At 43.2% G+C, this 24,422-nt stretch overlaps 1 protein-coding gene and 1 long non-coding RNA gene across 2 annotated transcripts in view; both read right to left on the reverse strand.

The window, feature by feature from the left end:
- The window catches only part of aamdc (adipogenesis associated, Mth938 domain containing), a 71,574-nt gene extending 59,902 nt beyond the window's left edge, over positions 1-11,672 (reverse strand). Inside the window, exon 1 of the mRNA XM_085794749.1 lies at positions 11,617-11,672. The gene's annotated coding sequence lies outside the window, so the exon portion shown is untranslated. The remainder of the gene's footprint in view (positions 1-11,616) is intronic.
- Positions 11,673-18,336: 6,664 nt separating this feature from the next.
- Positions 18,337-22,262, reverse strand: LOC146975340 (uncharacterized). Its single transcript, XR_015037351.1, has 3 exons — positions 21,534-22,262; positions 20,978-21,009; positions 18,337-18,526 (listed from the first exon to the last, which is right to left on the reverse strand). It is a non-coding gene; the product is annotated as an uncharacterized LOC146975340 (long non-coding RNA).
- Positions 22,263-24,422: the final 2,160 nt, after the last annotated feature.

A 24,422-nucleotide genomic window follows, 5' to 3' on the forward strand; every position in this document is an offset into this window, starting at 1 on the left:
TTAATTATGATATTACAGAAAGAAGTGACAGGCAGAGAAGTTTTGAGAGAGAGAGAAAGAGAGAGCGTGAGAGTGGTGCGACAGTTCCGGTGGTGCGACAGTTCACGTGAATCACGTTGACGTAAAGCAAGCCGAGTGTTACTGCATTTCGCGCTCAACTTGCGACCTATATGCTTGCGACATGTGGACTAAAAAGACGAGCTACTAACGGTTAACATGCCGGGAAAATGTAGCTTCAACAACCAGTGGCTTTTTAAGGACAAGTACCAACTATGGCTTCAGAAAGACTCGGACCAGAGACGGGCAAAATGCCGACTTTGCTCAAAGTCATTCGATGTGGGCGGCATGGGAGAAGCGGCGCTGCAGAGCCACATGAGAGGGAAAAAACACGTGGCAGCAGCAGATCGCTGCAGGAGCAGCTCAGTCAGAGGGTTTTTTCCCGCACCGACGACCGCTGCTGTGGCGGCTGCACCGCCGATGGTCGTTGCTGCAGCGAGTGCAACAAGGCAAACACACCTGGATGCCTCTGCAACAACAGCGGTTCTTAAGGCTGAGGTATTGTGGGCATTGAAAGTTATGAACTCACATTACTCGTACAAATCGTCGGAAGACGTAGCTCGTCTTTTCCAAAATATGTTTCCAGACAGTCAGATTGCGAGGAAATTTGCATGTGGAGAGAGTAAGTGCAGCTATGTGTGCACATACGGGCTTGCACCGTATTTTAAGAGGCTGATACTGAAAGAGGTGTCGCAACAAACAGCATATGTTGTGTTATTTGACGAAAGTCTTAACAAACATTTGCAGTCGAAACAAATGGACATTCATGTTAGACTGTGGGATGGACCAGAGGTCAAAACTAAATACATTGGCTCTGAATTTTTGGGGCACTCAACGGCGGCCGATATAGTTCAAAAACTGGACAAAACGCTATCAGAGATGGGGCTGCGCAATCTCCTGCAACTGTCCATGGATGGACCTCATGTGAACTGGAAAGTTTTTGAACTGACTCAAAAGGAGATGAATAAGCAAGTGGACAGGGCGCTTCTCAATGTCGGCTCATGTGGTCTACACATTGTTCATAACGCATTTAGAGATGGAGCAAAAGCTACAGGCTGGGAAATTGAACACACCCTGTCCAGCCTGTACTGGCTATTCCATGACTGCCCCGCTCGCCAGGAGGATTTCGTTGCCGCAACTGGATGCAGCACAGCAATGCTCAAGTTTTGCAGGCACCGCTGGCTTGAAAACGTAAATGTGTCTGACCGTGCTTTGCAGCTTTGGCCCCACGTGAAAGCATATATAGCGCTGGTGCGCAACAAAGAGCTACCCGATCCGAAGACGCAATCTTTTGAGGTTGTGAAGAACAGTGCACAGGATCCTCTATTCATCCCAAAGGTGATGATCTTCAACAGCATCGCAAGAGAGATCGCCCCCTTCCTGACGCTGTACCAGACGGATAGGCCTATGTTACCCTTCCTCAGCGAGGACATCTACAAACTGATGAAAGGTAGGCTAAGCATTCTCATGTGGTTGCACTGTATTACAGTACAGCGACGTTATCCCTGTTAACACTGCATGTTTGTGGTGTGTTTGGTGTGAGGTGCAGGCTATGGTAAATGTGTGTCTTTCTGTGATCTGTGCTTATGGTGTGTGTGATGTGTGTTAAACCTCTTTATATGTGTGATTTTTATTTGTAAAGTAGACCATAAATTGGGATTATTAAATAATGCAGAAAAATATAAAATTATATTATTGTCTGAACCCAAAGGCCACAGTGATATTAAAATTACTTTAAAATATTTTAAAATGGCTTTTAAAGCTACCAGTGAGGAACCTGTCCTTTTCACACCATTACCTGGAACACAGATAACTGGAATTAAAAATACCTTATGAAGTCTCCATCTACTGGCCGAACAAAGTATTGGGATTTGCAATAGTGGAACTATAAAGTAGGCTACATTCTGTCATAATCCATAATGCATTTTTAAATTGAAATACGTTTTCTGTTTATCAATTAATATATTTCATAATTCATATAAAGTTAAGAAAAAAATTGGTGGTCACATTGACTATTGCATTAAGAATTTTCACACTTAAGTTTTATGTCTTCCAGGACTCATGGGGCGATATATGAAAGAGCAACCTCTGAGGGAAGCCAACACAATCTTAAAGCTCCTCCACCTTCCCCTCTTGGACAGCAGTCTGCACAAGGATACTACCAAGGTTAGTAGTGGTGATACAATACACACAATTCATGATATTATGCATATCAAGATACAATGCTGCTGATATGATACTACTAATAAAATACTTGTTTAGATATTTATTTAAAAAAATGTATAAAATGGGGGCACTTAATTGAGCTGGTGATCTTGCTTATTGATTAATGGAAAATGTCACTGCAGTATGTCTATTTTATTTTATTTGTTTATTTAGTCGGTACAGTGCATATTAATGGACAGTGAGTACTAGAGTACCCACTGTAAATACACCGGATTTAGCACATGTGCTAAATTACATCTGTAGTCCCCAAAACAACACAACAATTAACATAAAAATTCCATAAAGACGGAGGACCAGTAGATAACATAAAAAAGTACACTTACATAGTTACAGGGTTGGACAATGATCCTTTGAATTGTAAAAAAATATATAATCAATATAGCTGTGATTAACATGATTCCTTGAAATATAAAAATATATATCTATATAGTTGCGATTGACATGATTCGTTTAGATATAAAAATATAAATCTATACGGTTGCAATTAACATGATTCATTCATATTGTATTCAGAGTAGCATATCAGGAGCATTTTATCTGTATATATATGTCATATGATAACTATGTAATAAAAATGAGGCATGTGGATTCAAATGCTAACAACCTTAGTTTGAAATGTTTAATTATTGTACTACAATTCTATGCACTCCATGTGACAAGATGTACTACTCTGAGAGTTCTTACTCTTAACTCTGCATTTGTTGTTACTGGTGTATATATTTTGTATGGATGTTTTACATGTACTACATGACAGCTGTCATAACTCCCTTGCCCAAGACAAATTGATTTATTTGATTAATGAGTAGCAATGAAATGTAAAACAAAATATATCTTTGAAGAATCACACTCAATAATCATTTCACCATTTTGTGTTGCGATATTTTATAACCAAATTTTGTCTTTCCCCTAAAGGTCAGTGTGGGATTTTCTGCGGAAACCAGTCTGAACCAACTGAAATCCACCAACAAGATATCAGAGAGGCAGTCACTAGAAATCAAAAAGGAGTGCAGGACATTCTTGGTGACAATCCTGAGGAAACTGCAGGATAAGTGCCCTGTGCAGCATCAGCTTGTAAGAAGCATGCAGTGCCTAGACCCCAAGAATATGGCTGGGTCTAAAGAGAAGTCACTTGTTCAAATGAGAAGGGTGCTAAAAATCCTTGTTGAATCCAACCGTCTGGATGAAATGGCCTGTGATGATGTCCTTCGAGAATTCGGAGACTTCTGTGATTTTGCCTCTCACCAAGAAGGCTTCAGGGATTTTGATCCCAAAAAAGACAGAGTGGATACTCTTCTATACGAGTCCATGGGAATCAGCAGAGCGTTCTCCAATGCATGGAATGTGGTGAAGATGCTTTTAGTTCTCTCTCATGGACAGGCCAGTGTTGAGAGAGGCTTCTCAATCAATAAGGAACTGATTGTTGAAAACCAGAAAGAGGCCTCTCTGGTTGCCCAAAGGCTCATTGTTGGCCACATTAGAGCAGTTGGTGGTGTGACAGATGTGCAAATTACCAAAGAACTGTTGATATCTGTGTCTGGAGCAAGGCAAAGGTACCACAGCTACCTGGATGACCAGAGAAGGGCTGCTGAACAGGAAAAGCGGGGAGAAAAGAGAAAAGCCCTTGCAGACGAGCTGGATGAGCTTAAAAGGAAGAAGACCAGAGCAGAGAGTGACATTGTGGCGCTGGAGAAGGCAGCTGATGAGTTCGCTGAAAAAGCTGAATCTACTGGGAAGCTGACCTTCATCACCAAGTCAAACAGTTTGCGTCGCACTGCCAAAGAAAAGAGAGTTTCTCTTAACAATATTGAACAGGACATTGATGCAAAACTTGAAGAGATGAAGCAGTAAAGATTAGTAAGGTGTATGGTGACAGTATTTTCTCATTCACAGAGTGATAAGAGATAGAGAAAAGAGATATCCAAAATGTCCTCGGTGAAAACTTCTGACTCTAATGTCAACAAAATTAAACATTAATTTTGAAAGTTGCTTCATCCATTGTTCAGATTTCAGTTCTGGAAATGTTGCATAATATGCGTAATGCATATTTCATTAGATATTGCCACATTTAAACATAAAATTTGACAAAACTTGTAATATAAAAAAAAAATGTCTTAATGTGACTGATAAACTTGGAAAGTTTCATGATATCAAGTTTCATGATATCTGTTAGTTAAAATGTTTACGTTAAAATACATTAAAAAACCCATAGGCGGAGGTGGACACTTTTGTCCGGCAAAGGGTCATGGGTGTGTTTTTTTTTTTACCACACTCATGACCCTTCGCCGGACAAAAATGTCCGGTTGGTTGATGGTTGATTACAAGTCCAAAAATTGGACTTTAATTCTGAAATTTATTTTTTGAAGAATGTATATTATATTGTATTCAAGTTGCAATTAAAACATAACAAAGTGCATCAAAATGTATCTGTGGTTTGATTTAGAGGCACCAACTACAGTGGTCTGACTGAAATTCGTTAATTTTTGGGTCTTGAAAATTCATTGAAAGGTTATGGAAAAGTCATTGAAAAGTTATGGAAAACCATTGCCAAAAAAGTGTATGAAACTGCTCCCATCCAGACGCAGATTTCATGTGCCAAGATGCAGGACCAACAGACTTAAAAATACCTGGGTTCCAGTGGCCATTGGCCTTCTTAACAATTGACAGCACTATGGTCACTTTAAATCCTGTTTCTTCCAGGATGGCATGGTTGCACTTTATTGGTTGTTTTATCTATTTTATTAACTATTGTTAATTGTTGTCCTGTGTATGTATTTTATTGCTATTTCCATTATTAGCGTATGTTGTGTCACTGTTGTTTACTGTTGTCTTATGCTGCTGGCTGCACTACAAATTGCCCTCCGGGGACAATAAAGATCTCTTGACTTGACTTGACTTGAACCCTGCGCTGCCTACTAATATTGTGAGGTGTGAGGACGACTTAAAAAAGTATCCAAAGATAAAAAGATAACGTACAGTAGCATATTTAGCTACTTGTTAACTTGGTTGCTTCAGTTGTTGAGGCAACGAGCTATCTGCTAGCTCTGGAAAGTTGCCTCATATAAGTTGGAATAATTTTATTTTAAAACACATTCCTCTTTTATAAAGAAATGCATATGTGTGTGGGGAGGAGGTCCCTCTCTCACTCACCTCTTTACTGTCTGCTCTCAGGGACTGTGTGTGTGTGTGGTGGTGGTGGGGGAGTATTTTACTGTAGGTTCTCACCATGGATCTATTATAAGACCACACACAGACACATCCGAGTGTCCAACCAACAAAGTTGTAGTAAAAAAAAAATCCATTTAGTTTATTTTAATCATAAAGACCTATACTTTTGATACAGAGGGGTGTGTCAGTGTACACAACGTTTACACGGAATGAAACAGTAAACATAAAATTGCGTGTATCATTTAGGGATATAAAAACCCCTAAATGATACACGCAATTTTTTATACATATTTGTATACATATAGTCTTATAGATTCGGGGTCTAGATATTTATGTACCTATGCAAATCAGCTGTGACACCAAACAACGTCTGCCCAAGCAAGTCACAGCTTTTATTTCTCTCACACTCACACACACCAGTGTCCTGGAGAGATGCAGCCGCATCTGAGGGGACGACCGCGCGTGTGCGTGTGTGCGCATAGCGTGTGTTGCCCCTTCTCCACTACACAGTTAAGCTCAGCTCTACTCCACTTGGTTTAGGTTCTTTTAATCACAGTCATAGTTTGTCATATTAAAGCGGGTTCGTCAGCACCGCGGAGCTGATCGCTGTCTCTCTAATCAATGAGCATTTTCCACCGACTCTCTTTTTTCTCTCCTTTCGTCAGCTCCAAACTCACTCTTCTGCACCGTGATTATGAACCGCAGCGTGGTTTCAAACACAGCTGTTATAGAGCTCCGGACCCCACGTGACCTCCAGCGTTCGAGCGGCCATTTTGGCAGGAAACTGGCCAGCTCCGAAGCATTGACTGTAAGCGCCGAAGCCGTCTGAGTTCACATGATCTCACTTTAATTCCAACACATTGGACTTAATATAAAAAAAACTAAATGGATTAAATATTACCGACCCTTATAATGCCCCCGGGGTGCTTTTCAAAAATATTTTCGCAGAACAGGACGTCCTAGACCTGCAGTATCCGGACACAGCTACCTGATGAACTACTCTACAAGCATACAAAAGCCGGCTTTATGCTCTTTGTGCTCCACAAAATGACACAAGCAGGAAAGACGGTGACAAAAAGAAAAGAAAGAGGCAAACACATACAAGATGTGAGTCTCCTTCGCCTCCAGCCTTTCCAAGCTGACCCAGAGCCGGTCGCAGCCTTTTACAGTCTATGGTCGCAGCGCACTGCCGCATCCGCCGCGGACTGATCAGCACCGGGGAGAGCTCCCGGTCGGCACCCCGATAGCACCCCGGACAGCTACGAGCTAACGTTAGCCATGCTACACTGCATTAACTGGGATGATACGACACTTACCCTTCTAGTGAGGATACAGCAGGTTTTTGCTGGTAGATTCCACAGCTGGACGTTCACCACAAAGCCAGACTGCGTCCATGTGTAACCCTCCAGGCTTTTGTATGCTTTTAGAGCAGGGCGATGCAAAGTTGATCAGGTAGCCTAACTTAGCTGTGACCGGATACTGCAGGTCTGGGACGTCCGCCGGCGGCCGGAGATACTTTTGAAAAGCACCCCGGGGGCATTATAAGGGTCGGTAATATTTAATCTATTTAGTTTTTATATATATTAAGTCCAATGTGTTGGAATTAAAGTGAGATCATGTGAACAGACGGCTTAAAATCTTCCATTTTACTGCCAAAATGTTATGCAGCTGTTCTCCTGGTCCACCGATCCACGTCTGCCCTCCTCCCGCACTATCTACATGTACAGTCACATTGTTTACGTTACGTTGTGTGTTTTAATTAATCCTGTTTAACACACACAGTGTGATCGCAGTACCGACAGAGTGACAGGCAGGTTCATTGTCAATGTGCAGAGGGATGAAATGACAGCTGTTACTCCCCACAGTGACTCCCGACACTTAAACCTAGTTGCTTCTATACTGAAAAACCCTGACATGTCAAGCTTTAGGGTGTGTTTGAGGACCAATTTATCCGTCTAACAAACAGTCTATGGTCTAACCATCATAACTATGACACCTGAAACGGTAAACACAGCTGATCGATCGAAAAAAATTAAGCTGGAGTGAATTTTTTCTGTCACTGAAAACGGCTGGTTCTTGAACGTAACTCGGTCAAAGTAAGACGTATCCTCAATATGTTTTGCAGTTCCGTTAGGTCATACTACATGCTGACAAAGTTATACATGTAAGACTTGTATGGGCTCGGAGAAAATCGCTTTGTTACTCGTTCCGCACCCGGCTCTCCCCTGTATCTACTCTACGAAAATCTTCAGATTCCTGCCAAAATGGCGTCGCTGTCAGTTTCGGGGCTGCGTGACGTCAGCTCCCGGAGCTCTATTTAACTCATGTGTCAGAATAACAATAATCTCGAGGGGGGGGCCTGTTACATTCATTACAATGCATTTCTCCTCTGTGACGGGCGGCGCGCCCCCTCACTCCCGTCACAACACACACACACACGCTGCCTCTCTCCCGGTTCAGCCCCGTCCACTTCTCGGTCTCCTGCCCAGGTTACGTTGTACGAGCGGACCTGTTGGTCCGAGTGGCCGCGGTCCAAGCGGACCTGTTGGTCTGACCCGTCCAACACAGTCCAGTCCTCCACCCGCAGCCCCCAGAAGCTGCAGACGGGTCAACAGCGCTACTCCCTCTCTTCACTCGAGCTGATTTTTTAATTACGAGCGCTCACCACCATGGATCAATAACCGATCTATTATCACTACATGAATTGCCTCATCTACCGAATTAACTAAGAAAACAGAAAACAATGTGAAAACTTTCAAATAACCCGCTAACAGTAATGAAGACCGCTAGCAACCACTGCTGTTAGCCAATGGCTCACTGCTACTTCCGGTGCTGACCGGAAGTTCCACCCATAACCGTTTCTACAGTTACGACCCCAGGAATAAGGTGGATAGGATTGTTATAAGTAGCGCAGTCCCAGGCAACATTGTAAATGGAACACTACGGTTGCCAGGTTACAGTATCACCGATTACAGCTGATCTGTGAACATTCTATATGTCAGTTATGATCGTCAGTTGACAATAGAGAGCCTAAGCGGAAGCAGGAAGTAACGGTCACCATGGGACCTCAACTCTGAAAAACTCGCCATTCAAATGAACGGGACGGAAAATTTTATTTCGTGATCCGTTTGAATTGTGCCGTGAGAAAAAAATATGTCCTCTACCTGTTTAAAACATCACGTTTCATCCCGAGAAATCAGCCGTTTGTTGTAAAGCTATTGTAGAATAAAATTCAGAAGAATCTCCTAAGCAGAAAGACTACAAGTCGCGTAGGTGACGTCACACACCAAATGCCGCCCTTTCCCGTGTCAGTTGGTGACGTATTTTTTGTGGGACACAGATCTGTAGTCCGTGGAGCGGTCTTCACACAAAATACATTCTTCTGTTGCCGTTTTATGACAAACGGCTGATTTCTCGGCATGAAACGCGATGTTTTAAACAGATAGAGGACATATTTTTTTCTCATGGCGCAATTCAATCGGATCACGAAATAAAATTTTCAGTCTCATTCATTTGAATGGCGAGTTTTTCAGAGTTGAGGTCCCATGGCGCCGTTACTTCCTGCTTCCGCTTAGGCTCTCTATAAAACAAGTAAGCAAGTTTGTGCTTTAACCGTACATCCTGTAGTGATTATTGAAGACAACAGGACAGGATGAAACAAGATCGACGCCCACACTGTTCTAGTAGCGTTAGTTCGTTAGTTAGCAACGTGCTGTTTATGCTCTTTGTTTTTACTGCTGTAGTTTGTCTTGATGAAGTGACAGTGAGTAACACACGCACAGACACACACCAGCTGAGATTGACATTAACGTCTGTCGGGTGCAGCAGCCAAAACACCGGTGTTGTGGCCCAACTGGTTTCTGATTTAACTGGTTACCGTACTGAACAGCTGCAGCTGTTTTGCGCTCCCGTTAGCAGATTCGTCACAAATTCACAAACATACACAAATATTACCAGCGAGTTTCAAGCCACAATTCACATCTACTGCGGCGAATATGCTGCTGTGAGTGAGCACTAACAGTTACGTACCAGCCACATGAAAAAAAAAAAGAAAGTGAAGAAAAAATAATCTTCACATATTCGCGTGGGTCGGGACTCGATCTCGCTTCAGCAAAAACAATTACACCACTAACCACCTGTCTAGCTCTGTGAGCCACTCAAGCTCACAGGTGACAGCCGTTTCACTGCATATCAGTCAATTACGTCAGCACAGGTAACGTTTTGACTCGAGCTGATCTGAAACAACTGGTTACCATTGGTTTGCCTTGAAAATACACAGACAATGCATCGGTGTTTATTTAAGCAATATTACCCGAGAGGGTGTGCTTTAACGTCATTTGAGCGCAAGCGCCTCGGTCCTGACCGCATCACCGAAGTGCTCAAATTACGTTTAAGCACACCCTCGAGGGTAATATTGCGATTATACAACAATTACCAACAAAATAAAGCGTATAATTAAATAAATATTCATGTTGATGGACGTTTTGCTCTCAAAATTTAAAGTTTTTAGCGAGTGTGCTTCCCGTTTCCATGGAAATAAATGGGGTCTGACTAATAACTGAAACACAATCAGTCACGTCAGTAGACTCCTATGTGTAATGGAACCTAGTTCACCTCTACAGCAAATAGTCCGAACCTTAGTAACGACCTAGCAACAGAAATGATTTTCTAGTCCCAGATGAGTGAACTCTGAGCTGACGTTCATGTTTTAACGCGGTCTCGGACTTTCCCGAACTAAATCAACACTGCACAAACTCGCCCAAGTTATAACAAAGATGCCGTTTTTTTCCTTTCACAGATGTAGCTTCTACAACCGCAAACTCTGCATGTAAATGAAGTTATAGCGCCGTGTCGCCGACACAGTTGATAGAGAAAGCCAAACGATTACTCCAGATTATTTAAAAGCCCAAAAGGCGCAAGCGAGAGAGAGAGAGAAACATACAGGTAATCACCTCCGTTTTATCCAATGAAATATTCAGCTCCAGGCCATATTTTAAAAAACATATTCACCGCGATCACAACTCGTGTCTCTCCGACTTTGTAACGTTACACACATGGGAGGGAGACAATCCTCTCGGCTGTAACGGGGAAGTTTACAATATATTAACACAAAATAAAATAACATAATTGTTCTATAAATATGACTGTGGCAGCTGTCAGGAACAACCTACAGGAGGTCAGTGTAGTTTGAGATTTATTTTCACGAGTAATAAATGACGTTTCTGAAAATAAAAGGGGAAAAGTCCATGTTGCCATGGAGATGTGTAAACAACATGACATGGCGAAGTAATATTTTCAGTGATGAGTCAACCGTGCTGTAATGCTGATTTGAGCACGTTCTAAATGTCTTATTGACCAATCAGATTGCTTGGTCGGAACTACTTGTTGTATAATGTTCTCTTTCCTCCAGTCTAATGAACATATTCAGCGCTACACTACACTCCGCACAACACTACACACTATGACAAAGCCTGTCGTGTTGAGAAAGTGATTAAATAACAAAACATCAAAACGTTACCTGTGCTGACGTAATTGACTGATATGCAGTGAAACGGCTATCACCTGTGAGCTTGAGTGGCTCGCAGAGCTAGAGAGGTGGTTAGTGGTGTAATTGTTTTTGCTGAAGCGAGATCGAGTCCCGACCCACGCGAATATGTGAAATTATTTTTTCTTCACTTTCTTTTTTTTTTTCCATGTGGCTGGTACGTAACTGTTAGTGCTCACTCACAGCAGCATATTCGCCGCAGTAGATGTGAATTGTGGCTTGAAACTCGCTGGTAATATTTGTGTATGTTTGTGAATTTGTGACGAATCTGCTGACGGGAGCGCAAAACAGCTGCAGCTGTTCAGTACGGTAACCAGTTAAATCAGAAACCAGTTGGGCCACAACACCGGAGTCAAAACCGACTTGTAGCTCTGCTCACTGACTGACTGACCGTCTCTGTGTGTGTGTGTGTGTGTGTGTGTGTGTGTGTGTGTGTGTGTGTGTGTGTGTGTGTGTGTGTGTGTGTGTGTGTGTGTGTGTGTGTGTGTGTGTGTGTGTGTGTGAACGGCCACTGAGCAGAAAGACACTGACAGTCAGTTGTCGCATTAAACAGCAGGTTAAAGCCGCGGTCGTGTTGTTTTCCTGAGGGGACAGACGTCATAAAGAGTTCAGCTGCTGCTTACCTTGTTGTGTCGGAGCAGTCTGGTGGACCAGGCCACGCCCCCTCCTTAGACCTAGACCACGCCCCCCGGCTGCTGTTCCGGCTCCAATTAAAGGAACCAGACCCCCAATTCCAATCCGCCCCCTAAAGACTCAAGCCCTGAACCCTCACTGACTAAAGTGACGTCAGCTCTAAGTGACAGAGGGGGCTTTCACACCTACCTCGTTTGGTCCGGACTTTCGGACTTTCCAGATAGTTCGGATCAAATTGACAGGTGTGAAAGCTCCCCCCGGACCACGGTCCGGACTAAAGACCGAGTCTTTGGTCCAGCCTCAGGACGTGGTCTCGGTCCGGACTATCCTGGACCAAGGTCCGCTGCTGCGTAGTGTGAAAGCATTTTTTTGGAAGGTTCGAACTATCAGACCAAATACAGGAAATAACGTCAGATGCGCTCGTGCCGAAAAAAGTAAATAAACAGAAAAAAAGGAAAGAGGAGCCGCGGCAACCGGCGGCAACACTTCCCAGACAGCACACATACGTCGTGCCGACGTATTCCCGACGCATCAAGTTCCGTCGCCAAGACGTCGCATGGAGAGCGTTTGCTCATTGGCAAGATATCGCCGAGACGTCGGCCTTTGATCGAGCTCGACCACCGGCCGACGTCTCGGCGATCAATAAAAGCAGGAGCGGGAGCGCCAGGCGCTCCATATATTTAGCCTATAAATAATTCATACGACCTTTATTCATTTAGTCGGGCCTTTTGAACTAGGTAGCCTACAATACTCTACAATCCTACGTAATAAATAAATAAATTATAATCCCTGTGTGCTGCATGTACAATTAAGAGGCAAAAGTCAAGTTTTAAAAAAACTTTATTCATGCTTCACTCAGGTTAGGCTACAAAACAGCATAAATTCAATCAATAAAACCGTCATCAATAGATTATAACTTGTGAGTCCTCTTCATCAGCATCTCACTCCTCGAAGGCTCCGCTGGCCCCTGACGAATCAAATGGCATTAGGCTCCCCCCTCCTCATTTCATCTGCAGAGGCTGAGAACTGCGGTGAGGAAGAAAAAGAGGAGAAAGATGAGGAAGAGATGTCAGGGCCAGAACAGCAGAGTCACGGAGTGTCTACACGTACAAAGTGTGTGTGTGTGTGTTAACGATTAGAAATGACTGAAGAGGGACAGGTTTTATGGATATGACGTGCTCAAATAAATCAATAACAAAGTCATTCAAAAAACACACTTTTGCGTGTCTGGTTAGCGCAAGCACAATGATCTACTATGAGTAATATGCTAAATGACAACACGCGCAAACCGCAGTATTTAAATGAGGGTTTTGCGCGTAACCGTTTCCGCCATGGAGAGTGTGGACAGAGAGCTGGATGGATACAAACGCAGAATAAAAATTTGATCCAACGCATTAATAGAGAGAGGGACAAATACACATATTGTGGAGCTGCAGCATAAGAAAACCTCAGCAAAGGGTGAGCTGCTCTGATCAGTGTTGAGCAGCAGCTGCAGGTAACTGGGAGACCTGCTGTCATTCATTGAGCTGGAGCTGCGCGCTATGGCACAGAGCTCAGGTGTGGGACACTCAGGCCACTCGGATCTAAACGCGCTGACCAGAGGGATCACACAGCCCCGGTCCCAGAGCTGAGCAGCCCGGTAGGCTACTGGAGAGGGAGGAGAGGAGAGGAGCGCACTGGATGAGAGAGATGCGGCGTGCGTAACGGCGCTTAAATTACTTTGATCGCATGATCAACAAAGCTATTTAACCATCTGAACACAACTACTGGGCTCATCATTCATCACATATGATTATGTAACAGCTTGGCCTGATGGTTTTATATCGCAAAGCAGCAGAGGACAACGATATCGCTGCTTTCCTGTGCGCACTGCGCAGCTCTCAATTTAAAGGGCAAGACGGCGTGGTTTGGCCTTTAACTCGTTAATTATTCCATTAGTCCAGTTTCTCCGGGAGCCGGTGCAGGTGTCGCAACGCATCACCTGACGGCGATTTTTACAAATGTATTGACTGATCGATAACATGTTAGAAGCTATAGACTATAACAAAAACAAACATTTTTTGGGTATGCCAGCTTCCTCTGTGGGTGGCACTGGCACACTCGTGGCTACGCCATCTCAGCTGCCTACAGCTGTTGCTGTTACTGTTTTTAACAAAGACAAAAACAGCGCTTGATTACTGAAAGGCAAAGCCCGTGTGGCGCTGGCAGCGGCCACAAATAAGGACGCACTCACACGGGCCAGTTGTTCCGTGCTGAAGCCCGAATGCCCCCTCCCCTGTCCCTCGCTGGCCCGCACTCACACCACCTCCAACCCAAGCTGCTCAAGCACGGTTGCCTCCGTTGATATATAGAGGGATTAATTGTTTACCAACACGCAATGGCGATTCTGGGGGGTGGCCTGGGGTGGCACTGGCCACCCCTGAAAACTCATTGGCCACCCCTGTGGCCACCCCAAATTTGATAGGTAGTTGTTGGTTAAGTTCGTCAACACAAGAAACAAGAGGAACGCTGTCATACACTCCTCTACACACAGTCACTGTAGCTGTGCCTCGCTCCGCTCTCTCTCCCTCCCTCTCTCTCTCTCTGTCACACACACACACACACACACATACGGGCGCATAGGTCGCGCTTGACCGCTAATAAACGGTAAATGCGCTATATCGCGCTAATTGTACAGTGTTGAAATTAACACACTTTATACAGAGTGCAGTCAGACACCAGGCTAAAGAGAGAGGAACAGCAGATCCTCTGACTGCGCAGTCAGCTGCAGGTGAGTGACAGACAGGTGACTGTGAACCAGCGACACCAGTGAGGCAGTCAAGTTAACGTCCGTTTGTGGTCAGACCTTCCGTCACGGGGTCGGGGACGAGCTGCTGCATAACAGACACACATCAGGCTACTGTAGCCTAGGCTAAGTCCTCCTGTTAATATATTTGCTGTGAAATAGGACTAGACTATATAGCTGTGCAGTACCTATTCTTAGTAGACCGGAAAGCAGCAGATGATAGAAGCGTCATTACAACCAGAGGAGACAGGAGATTTTTATTTTTTAGAGAATTGAGACTTGACTTGGATTTGGTAAAAAAAAAAAAAAAAAAAGACTTGTGAACATCTCTGGCCCCCACTACTTAACTTTAGTTTTCATTCTTGCATTAGAGCATGGCATTTAATGTTTTAATGTCATGGTGTAATTTTCTGTCATGTTTGTACATTTACTAGCTATACATAATGAATATTGCACTGAAGCTTGATTTTAAGAAAATCGTGAATCAAATCAGAATTGTAATATCTGCCCGAACAATTGCAATTAGATCTTTTCCCAAAATCGTTCAGCCCTAGATGCACTTAAGAATATCCATGCTCTGTGTTTCTAAGAAACTTGTTCTGTAAATTGTTTACTTGTGATCAAAAATCTGAAGCTCAGTGCTGATGCTTTTCTGTAAATACTATAGTTTTCTAATAATAATAATAATAATAGCAACTTCTTCCAGTTTTAGGCTTACAATTACAGGTTAAAGTCCCACCCACTCCATAGGCTGCATACAGATAATTTTTATATGGTTGAAGAGACAATGGTGTAGCTACTTGCTCATCCCTAGCCATCTGGCCACCATCTGTGTCACCTGTATTGTTACCTATGTTTGCTTTACTAATTTAGGCAGCATCTTGTGATTAAACAAAAACACACGTGTGCTGGCAAAAAACAAACCAAAAAATCAAATTCCAGTATCTCCAACAAATTTAGATGTAAGATAAATAATAACATAAACCAAGCATGTTAAGAGCAATTTCAGTTTTTTCTTACAAGCATAGTTTATCTTTTGCTTACAGATAGGCCTACACTTTTTAATGAGGCCTATCTTTAAATATTAAGCTTTAATTTGAGTTTTTGGGTTTCTTCTGTTGCCTAGATTGCTGTGTTTATTTAATCACTAGATAGGGCTTCAATTAGTAAAGAACACACAGGTAACAATACAGATAATGAGCTAATGACTGATGAATGTTATTCTATAGGATGAGTTAAGAGCAGGTGAATTTTGCTACCCTGATACAAATTGTGAAGAGGTGAGGACTTTTATCCACTACAAGGCTCTTAGAAAAGCTGTACCCTATCCTGAACAATTACTGATTAAAAACCGACATGTTAAAACAACCAGAGAGTACCAAGAACTGTGAAAAAAATACTGTTTTTTAAAAGTTTTTTTTTTTTTTTTTTTTTTTTTTACCAGTAAACCTTTCTTCTTGACATTTATGAGACAGGAAATCATGGGCGAGAGAGAGGTAATGTGACATGCAGTAAAGAACCTCCAGCCAAGATTTGAACCGCGGTCGGCTGCGTATATCACAATAGTTTTGTTATGCCATGGCCACCCCACACTAGCTTTGTGTCCCATCTTGGCCACCCCAGTAAAAATATCCTGGATACGCCACTGCCAACACGGTGGATGTGTGCTTTAACCTGACTGCAGAAAGAACGGAGCCTTTTTAACACCAGCGGTGATGAGGCGCTGACAACAATATAGGTGGTGGTGTGTGTCCACACACTCGTACTGGTTTATGTGACTTAAGGTGACATTTCAGCGCAGGAGGGAGTGGAAGCGTGGATGCGAGCCAGTCTCCTTCAACCATGCACGGAAAAGGGGAATGATAGGAAAGGTTTTTCTAATTTATTGAGAAACGATGCCCACGTCAGCAATGCATGACAACAAACATGTGGTTCATTTGTCCCCTCAAGTTACGTAAACCAACACAGCGTGGACACACACAACTCCGCTGACGCCGGTGATGTGTAGAAAAAGTGTTTCCATTACACTTTTGCGATACAAGTTTGTATCGATACGTCTCAAAAACTTAAAACTTTTTTGCGATATTTAAGAGTTTTTTCGAAATGTAGGTGTTTCCATTACCAGTTTTTAATTTCGATATTTAGGTTTTGCGCATTTCAAGGGGTAATGGAAACGCACCTAGTGACAGTTTCCTCATCACTAAACTTGAACCACCATCCTCCCTCACTCACGTCGTGACGACAGGACAAAGCCTTTTGGACATAGGCTACCTACCTTATATTGTAGCCGATATGCGTTTTCCTCTCTGTATGCCTCTCGTTTCAGTTTTTGCCCCGGTCAATCATCTGGTGCGCATCCGCTGTTTATCAGGTGCTTGCTCACTCGCTCACTGCTCTGCAAAATAAAAAGGAAAAAACACGCCGCGGTCCGGCGGCGAATTGGTAAAGAATTAAGGAGTGCTGGAGTAAACAATGTGTCTTATTTAATGACCAGTGAGATGACAAGTCTTCGTGGTTGCTGCTCTGTGCAGTGTCCGGTCTTGTCATAAATCACTGACAAATCAACCTGATTAAATCTCAGCAACAATCACACTCTCAAGCCCTTTCCCTCTGCCATCTTGTAGGACTTCACTTCCCTGCCTGCCACTTCTTTCTGTAATTTTGATAAGCATACACATTTGTTTTTACCAGTTTCAATTGTCTCAACAGTTAACCAGAGTAGCCTAATATCATTCTCAAGTCAGCTGCCAATCTGCAGGGACAGCGCGTGTCATAAGCGCGAGGACAAAAATGTAGCCTAAAAAGCGTCTGCTATCTATGTAACCATGGTGAGCTCCAGAGACCGAGTCTCCCTCCTTCACTCATCCGCACACCAGCGCCTTGTGCCCGGGCAGCAGGCCGGCCAGCCCCCCCTCTAGTTCTGGAGCTTTTTTTTTTTTTTTTTTTTTTTTGCTTTGACAACGGCTTACCGGTCCCGTCACTTCTACCTTTTTCCAGCCAGATAACGTCCAATAGAGGGAAAAAAATAGGACTTAACATTTTATTGGTGTCGGCTGTAACCGTTATGTTAGGATAACTAACGTTAAGTTAAACTAACGTTAACGCCAAATACAGTTATAAATACCCAGCAAACATTTTGACGTCTATTTCACGTCTAATTAACGTCGGTCAGGCAGGTTGATTCGACGTCGATCTGAGGTGCTCAAATGAAAGTTTTTCTGACGTCGGTGTTATGACCGACGTCATTTCGACGGCTAATAGACGGCATCATTTTACGTTGTTTCAACGTTGTTTAGACGACTTATCAACGTCTCACAGAGCAGGCTACTTCATGACGTCTATCTCACGTCTAATTAACGTCGATCTAACAGGTTGATTCTACGTCTATTTGAGGTGCTGAAATTTAAGTTTTTCAGACGTCGGTGCCATGACCGACGTCTTTTCGACGGCTATTAGACGGCATAATTTTTACATCAGCATTTCAACTTTTGTCGTTTCGAATTGCAATATAGCTTACATTTCAACCTTTTTGTCTACACATGTAATGTATTGCATTTCAAAAGGTGTCTATAACTGGCATTATCATATCTAGAAATTCTATGAAAAGCACAGATCTTGTGCTGCAAGAATGTGTAATTCTCAATGCTCTAATCTACACAAACTTCTCAATTTTAGCAAAAAAAAAAATCTCAAGCTGCATTGACTTCAAAAAGTCAAAGACATCAAATCACATCAGCATTTTTGGAAAAGTGAACCTGACGGAAACTTTGATAGCAAATAAACCTGAAGGTTTAAAATATCCTTATGTTCACCTAGGCTATACTGTAAAATACAAGTGGTGCATGGACTAATAGGTAGAATAATAAAAGGAAAGCATTCAGGACAAGATCTATTCAACTGGTTGTATTGAAAACATATAAACAAGTAAAACAAATATATTTATTAGAGAACAAATTTTTTTTTGTAAAGTCAGGTCATAGCCAAGGAGGCTTAACAGTCAGCGACGAGGATCTGCTCCTTCCCCCCGCTTCTGGCTGGCGCATGCTTTAGATGATTCATCATTGCATTCTCTATTTCCACATCTGTGGCCTTAATGCTCCATCTTTTCACAGCAGCTGGAGAGAGGACACAAGAAAAAAAAAATTATAGAACACCTATTCAGATGTAAAACTTTATAAATTACAGTAAGACTTTGTCCTGGGATTTGAAAGAGTAATGACATAACCACTTCTTAGACCCACACAGTAGCCTGAATCTTCTGATGGTTCCTTATAAAGCCTATAGGCATTAGTTACAAGTCATTGATTTAACCAGCATTAGGACTCTGGAGCTAAGGGACACATGGAGCAGGTTTGAGGATGGAATCCTTAAGAGTTCCTCTTTAACCATCCTGTTGTCCACCTGGGTCAAGGAAGGAAGTACAAAGGGAAAATGTAGATCATTCATGATGATCCCTGTTGTGCCCAGTAGGGGTCGCGCCGCCTGTGTGTATTTGTGGATGTTTGGGTTCAGTTGTTTATGCCTGCTAGGCTAAAAGTAAGTCTGCCACTCCATGCTCTCGGAGCTACAATAAAAATACACTCTTTGGAGATGATGTATGATCATTGAACTCACACACATACATGCGGAAGCATCTACAGGAAAGAAGGAATGACGAAGGGAAAGAAGGATGAAAGATAAAGGGAAAGATGGGAGGAAAGAAGGGAAGGAAGGGAGAGAGGGAGGGAAGAAAAATGGAGGGTCAATTGGATCAATAGAGGAGGAAGAAGAAGGAAGGAAATAGGGAAGGAAGGAAGGGAAAAAGATTGTGGAAAGAAGGAAGGATGGAGGAAGTGGACAGATTGGTTCAATTTGACCCAGAAGGCCGACAGGAGAGTTAAAGTCCCTGGAAAGTGACACTGGATTCGTTTTCTGAGTTAATCACATCCCAGACATATGTCCTATTAACCATCCTGCCAATTTTGGATGCTAGAAAAATTCGTTTAGTAGGTGAAATTAGGTTTTAAAATCATGACTAAATGAGGCAGTTCTCGCAGCTCTGGATGTCTGCAGCAGGCACATAAGCCCCGCCCACTTGCTGAGCTTCATGACCCCAATCAAAATGGCCTACTGCTAACTGTCACATCGTACCCGAGCAGCTACGGGCTTGAGCCTGAGTCTGAGTCCAGCTCTTATCTGAATGTCTCGGATACACACTGAGCAGTGAGGGAAATATGCTGGGGGCACACGGATCTCCGCTACCCTGATAGCGTTAGCTCGGCGGCTAATAGCCCGGCGCTGACGCGTTAGCTCGACTAGCCCGGCGCTAACGCGTTAGCTCGACTAGCCCGGCGCTAACCGTTAGCTCGGCGGCTAGCCCCGTTCGTTCACCCCGAGCCTCCATGGTCCCGAGCAACTGCAGCATCAGACCCACGGCTCACCGCCACAGCAACGAGAGCCTTGAAGGCTACACCACAACAACAATGAGGGCCGCCACCGTCAGCACAGGACGACGGGCCTAGTGCTAGCCGCCGAGCTAATGCTATCAGGGCAAGCGGAGATTCATCTGCTGACGGCGGCGGCCCTCAGTTTTGTTGCCGGTGTAGCCGTTGCTGTGGCGGTGAGCTGTGGGACGGACGATGCAGAGGTTCACCTGGACTGTGGCTGTTTTGGCTTTTAGAGTTTTGCCACCGAGCGCCGGCTGGTCCCACGGTGGCAGTCTCATTAGTTTGTTTGAATTAAAAGTGGAGCTTCATGTTTCACATAAGAGCAGCGCTGCCTCTGGGATCTGTATAGACTATGTTCAAATAACACCACATTTACATCAATAAATAAATGTTTTACAATGACCTGATAAGTCTGCATTACATTTTATTAAGACAGAGACCAAGCTAGTGGACTGGTAGCTCCGGCGGCGCTGGTAGCTCTAGGGGTAGTGGCAGCAGACGCTCGTTGGCATTCTTGAAGTATTTATAATATTACTGTGCACATGGGAGGAGTTATGAAAGTAGGGACGCCAGTGCGTCACGGCGCCCCCTCTGTAAGCCTGCCCTTAAAAACAAAGACCACTGAAGCAGAGTGAAACTGTGAAACCCTAACCTCTAAAATTAAGCACTGCACAAAAATGGGTCTTTTTGCATGTTTTTATCAATACATTTCGAACACTTTTAATATATTTTGAAACAAAACTCCAATTTCACTTTCCAGGGACTTTAAGACCAAACCCAGATAAGTTTTTATTTAGAGCTGCACATTAAAAGTTCATAGACCTTTTCAAACTGCTGTACTGTCTTTGGGAACTGAATTTGCTTTGCAGGATCAATCTCGAATTAAATAAAATAAACAAAAATGGGTTTGTTTGCATTAATCGCTGTAACACCAATGACCAAGACAGGGCCTCACTTGAAAGTTGAAGGGCAACTTCAGTTTATTTCAACCTGGGCCCTGTTTTCATATTTTTTTTCTGTATATGTGAGTGATGGATAATACTTTTATTGAGGTCGCTGCAGTATTGAGCTGGGCAGGCAGCCTGCAGCTAACGCTCTTCCATTGGGCAAGTGGCTCCCATCAAAGTGTGTGTATCTTACCTGGTATGCGTCTCTTTATCACAGCAATACACCTGTAAAGTGAGATATTGAAAAGATAGTTATCAATACAGGCGGGAGAGACAGAGACACAAAAATATAGTCCTGTTTCAGGTAGAGATAGCTAAATATGACATCATCAAGCTCAGTAACGTTAGTGTGTCATGATCTTAAAATGTTTGTCATACTGTTAGGTCATAGCCATGCATGTTGCTTATGATAAAAAAAATAATGCAGTGATACAGTTTTCACAGCAGCAAACTTTTCTTTTTCTAAGAGGTTACTCTGTTTCCTTGGTATGAATTTGAATTTAAAATGTACATTTTGTGAACATATACTCGGTTTAACATCGATGCTACACTCGATGTATCAGGGTAGGCCTTGCTATTTCGCCTGCTAGCTTACTGTTAGCCGCCGCTCGGTTACGAATAACATGCAGCAGATATCTGTAACATTACACGATGCAGCAACAAAATCAGAACTTTAACATGTAACTCATGAACGTATTGTCTTACCAAGCACATTTTCATTTTAAATTACACTATTTTTCGAAGCTCACCTTTCACACGCCTCTGTGTCTTCTCCTCGCCGACTCAAAACTTCTTCTGCCGCCGCACCGCAGCTGAAACCAGGTGCGTTCACTACGCGAGGAAAATAGTTCCTTGATGGATGCTAGAATAACAAACATTTAAGCCCACCCCGCCAATACACTTGATGGTACTACATTGTTTTCTCCCATTCACAAACATATTTCCATCATTTTGAATAGTTTTTAACAACGTAAACCGATGCCGTCTAAACGCCGTTGAAATGACGTCGTCATCCGCCCGGTCATCTCACCCCTCAGATAGACGTCATATCAACCCGCCTGCCCAACGTTAATCAGAGGTGGAATCTACGTCCTGACATGACTGGACGTTGACTGGATGTCTTCATCTCCACACAGCACTAGACAGCAGTAGATAGAGGAAATCATTCTTGGCAGTGTTTTTTTAGTTAAATATGTGTTATGTGAGATCGTATCCCCCCTTATGTTATCATGTCGAAAAAAAGTCTAAATAAAGTCACGTCGTGACGCAACGTCTGATGGATGTCGTCATCTGGACGCGGATTGAGAAAATGTTTGCTGGCAGTATTTAACCAATTAATCCGATCTAAAATGACTCATTATGTATGTCATATTTACTCAGATGTTATTTTATCATGTTGAAAAACTGTCGAATTAAGGTCACGACGTGACGCGACGTAGATTGGACGTCTCCATCTCGACCCAGGTCGAGGAAATGTTTGCTGGGTAAGCTGGCACCTGTGCTGGTAGCCTATTATTTCGACCGCGTTGTACCTCACCACTCACCGGAAACCTTTAACTTTTACAAAATAAACGAAATAGGCCTAACTTTTCTTTTTTTTTGGCAATATATCCCAAGTAACTTACCTGAAACGCACTCCGTCGACGTCCCTGGACCAAACTGACAGGAGGTCCCGCCGTCTGTGGGCAGGTCTGCGGCCGACTTAAAGCCGACACACCAGAGACGTTTGATGAGCTGGCACAAATGAGTATCAAATTTGAAGATATTCGCCCATGGGCCGATGCTTGACAGTTGTTATAAATTATAGGGCCGACATCCAACCTCAGGCCGACGTCGGCCAGACGTACGTGTGCTATCTGGGTTGGGGAGAGGAGGAGATCATATTATATCCAGATTTGGTCAGAGGGATGGGTGTGTCAATAGGCTACACTTGTAAACGTTTACACGGAATTAAACAGTAGAGTGTTTAATATAAATCCCCAAACGATACATGCAAGCCTATTTTTTTATATAATGACCCGAATATATATTTTTTCCGCCGAAAAAAGTCTGAAAAAGACGGATCAGCGGGTGACACCAAACAACGTCTGCCCCAGCAAGTCAGAGCTTTTATTTCTCTCACACTCACACACAAGTGACCTGGAGAGATGCAGCCGCATCTGACAGGAGGATCGCGTGTGTGTGTGTTCCCCTCCACTACACAAAACAGCTGATCGCTGATCGCTGCCACTCTGATCAATGAGAGCATTTCGCCGCGGCACAATCCTCTTTTTTTCTCTCCTTTCATCAGCTCTAAACTCACTCTTCTGCACCGCGATTACAAAACACAGCGTGCTTTCCAGCTGTAGGCTATATTTTTTCTTTTTTTTTTTACACATATTTTTATTTTATTTTTTTCAGAGCACTTTCTATGCGCTAACGTCAGACGCACGCTCATCCGTCATGACGTCGGTAGATCCTTTAGTCCGCTGTCATAATAGCAATGTGAAAGCGAACTTTACTGGACTATATGGAAACAATGTAACAAAAAAAAAAAATTAAGTCCGGACCTTGGTCCGGACTATTAGGTGTGAAAGCGCCCAGAGTGTGAGAGTCTGTGAGGGTCCAGATGCTGTAAATATGAATGGAACAGCACTTACACACTCTCACGACACGTTACCTTGACAACAACATGTTGTTGACTCCGGTCTTGGGCCGATAATTTACCGTACTTTCAACGCACACAAGGTGTGTAAGGTGGACGGACTCAAAACAAAATGTTCTCGGATCAGATCTGCTCAAATCATCATCAATAATCACAAACTGCACATGTTAATACTGACAGTAAACTACTTTTTTTTTTTCTTTCGTTCTTTTTTTTTTGGTTGTTGCTCCTGTCCATTAACAATAAAGAGAGCGGCGGAGCTCTCTCTGACTACGTGTGGTAATTTACGTTTTTTTTTTTTTTTTTAACACTTGCGTTCCGACGGCATCTCATGTGTTTGACTTCACAACGCTATGAACTGTGGGTAATTCCCCTACCCAAAGTCAGCATCGGTGCTGACTTACGGTAAGAGGGCAGTAAGGGCTCATTCACTGACTCACTGACTTGATGATCTGACAATGGAACAGCCCTCACACACTCACGGACTTCCCGTGAACGCGCCTCTAAGTCAGTGAGTCCGTGAGGGGTCGGATTGGAATTGGGCCAGAGTCCACATCCATCCAACTACACCCGTCCTCTGATTGCTAGGCTACCTGTACAAATGGCTAGAACACTGGAAAAGAGAGTAAGGACAGCATTGGTCCAATGGAAGCGCCTCCTGGTGGAGGAATATGGGTTTTGCAAAAGTGCCCAAGAACTGACATCTCTGCATTGTTGGTGAATGAGCAAGTGTGGTATTTTCAATAATTTAAGGACATTTATAGATCACCCACGTTAATAGCATCATTGAGGATCCTTTACAGATAAACATTAACACATAGGCCAGTAAAAAAAAAAAAAAAAATAGTTGTCTACATGAATGTTTCAATCTACATTTTGTAATAAACAAATTATAAGTATAATTTGATATGACCAAGACACCTAAAAACAAAAACACGGCCGTTTTCATCAATTTACAAGCAAGTGGGCAACACACATACATTGGAGTGAATGA

Source organism: Trachurus japonicus, chromosome 13 (genome assembly GCF_045865225.1).
Source record: "Trachurus japonicus isolate A0001 chromosome 13, Traja_1.0".
Taxonomy (NCBI): Eukaryota; Metazoa; Chordata; class Actinopteri; order Carangiformes; family Carangidae; genus Trachurus; species Trachurus japonicus.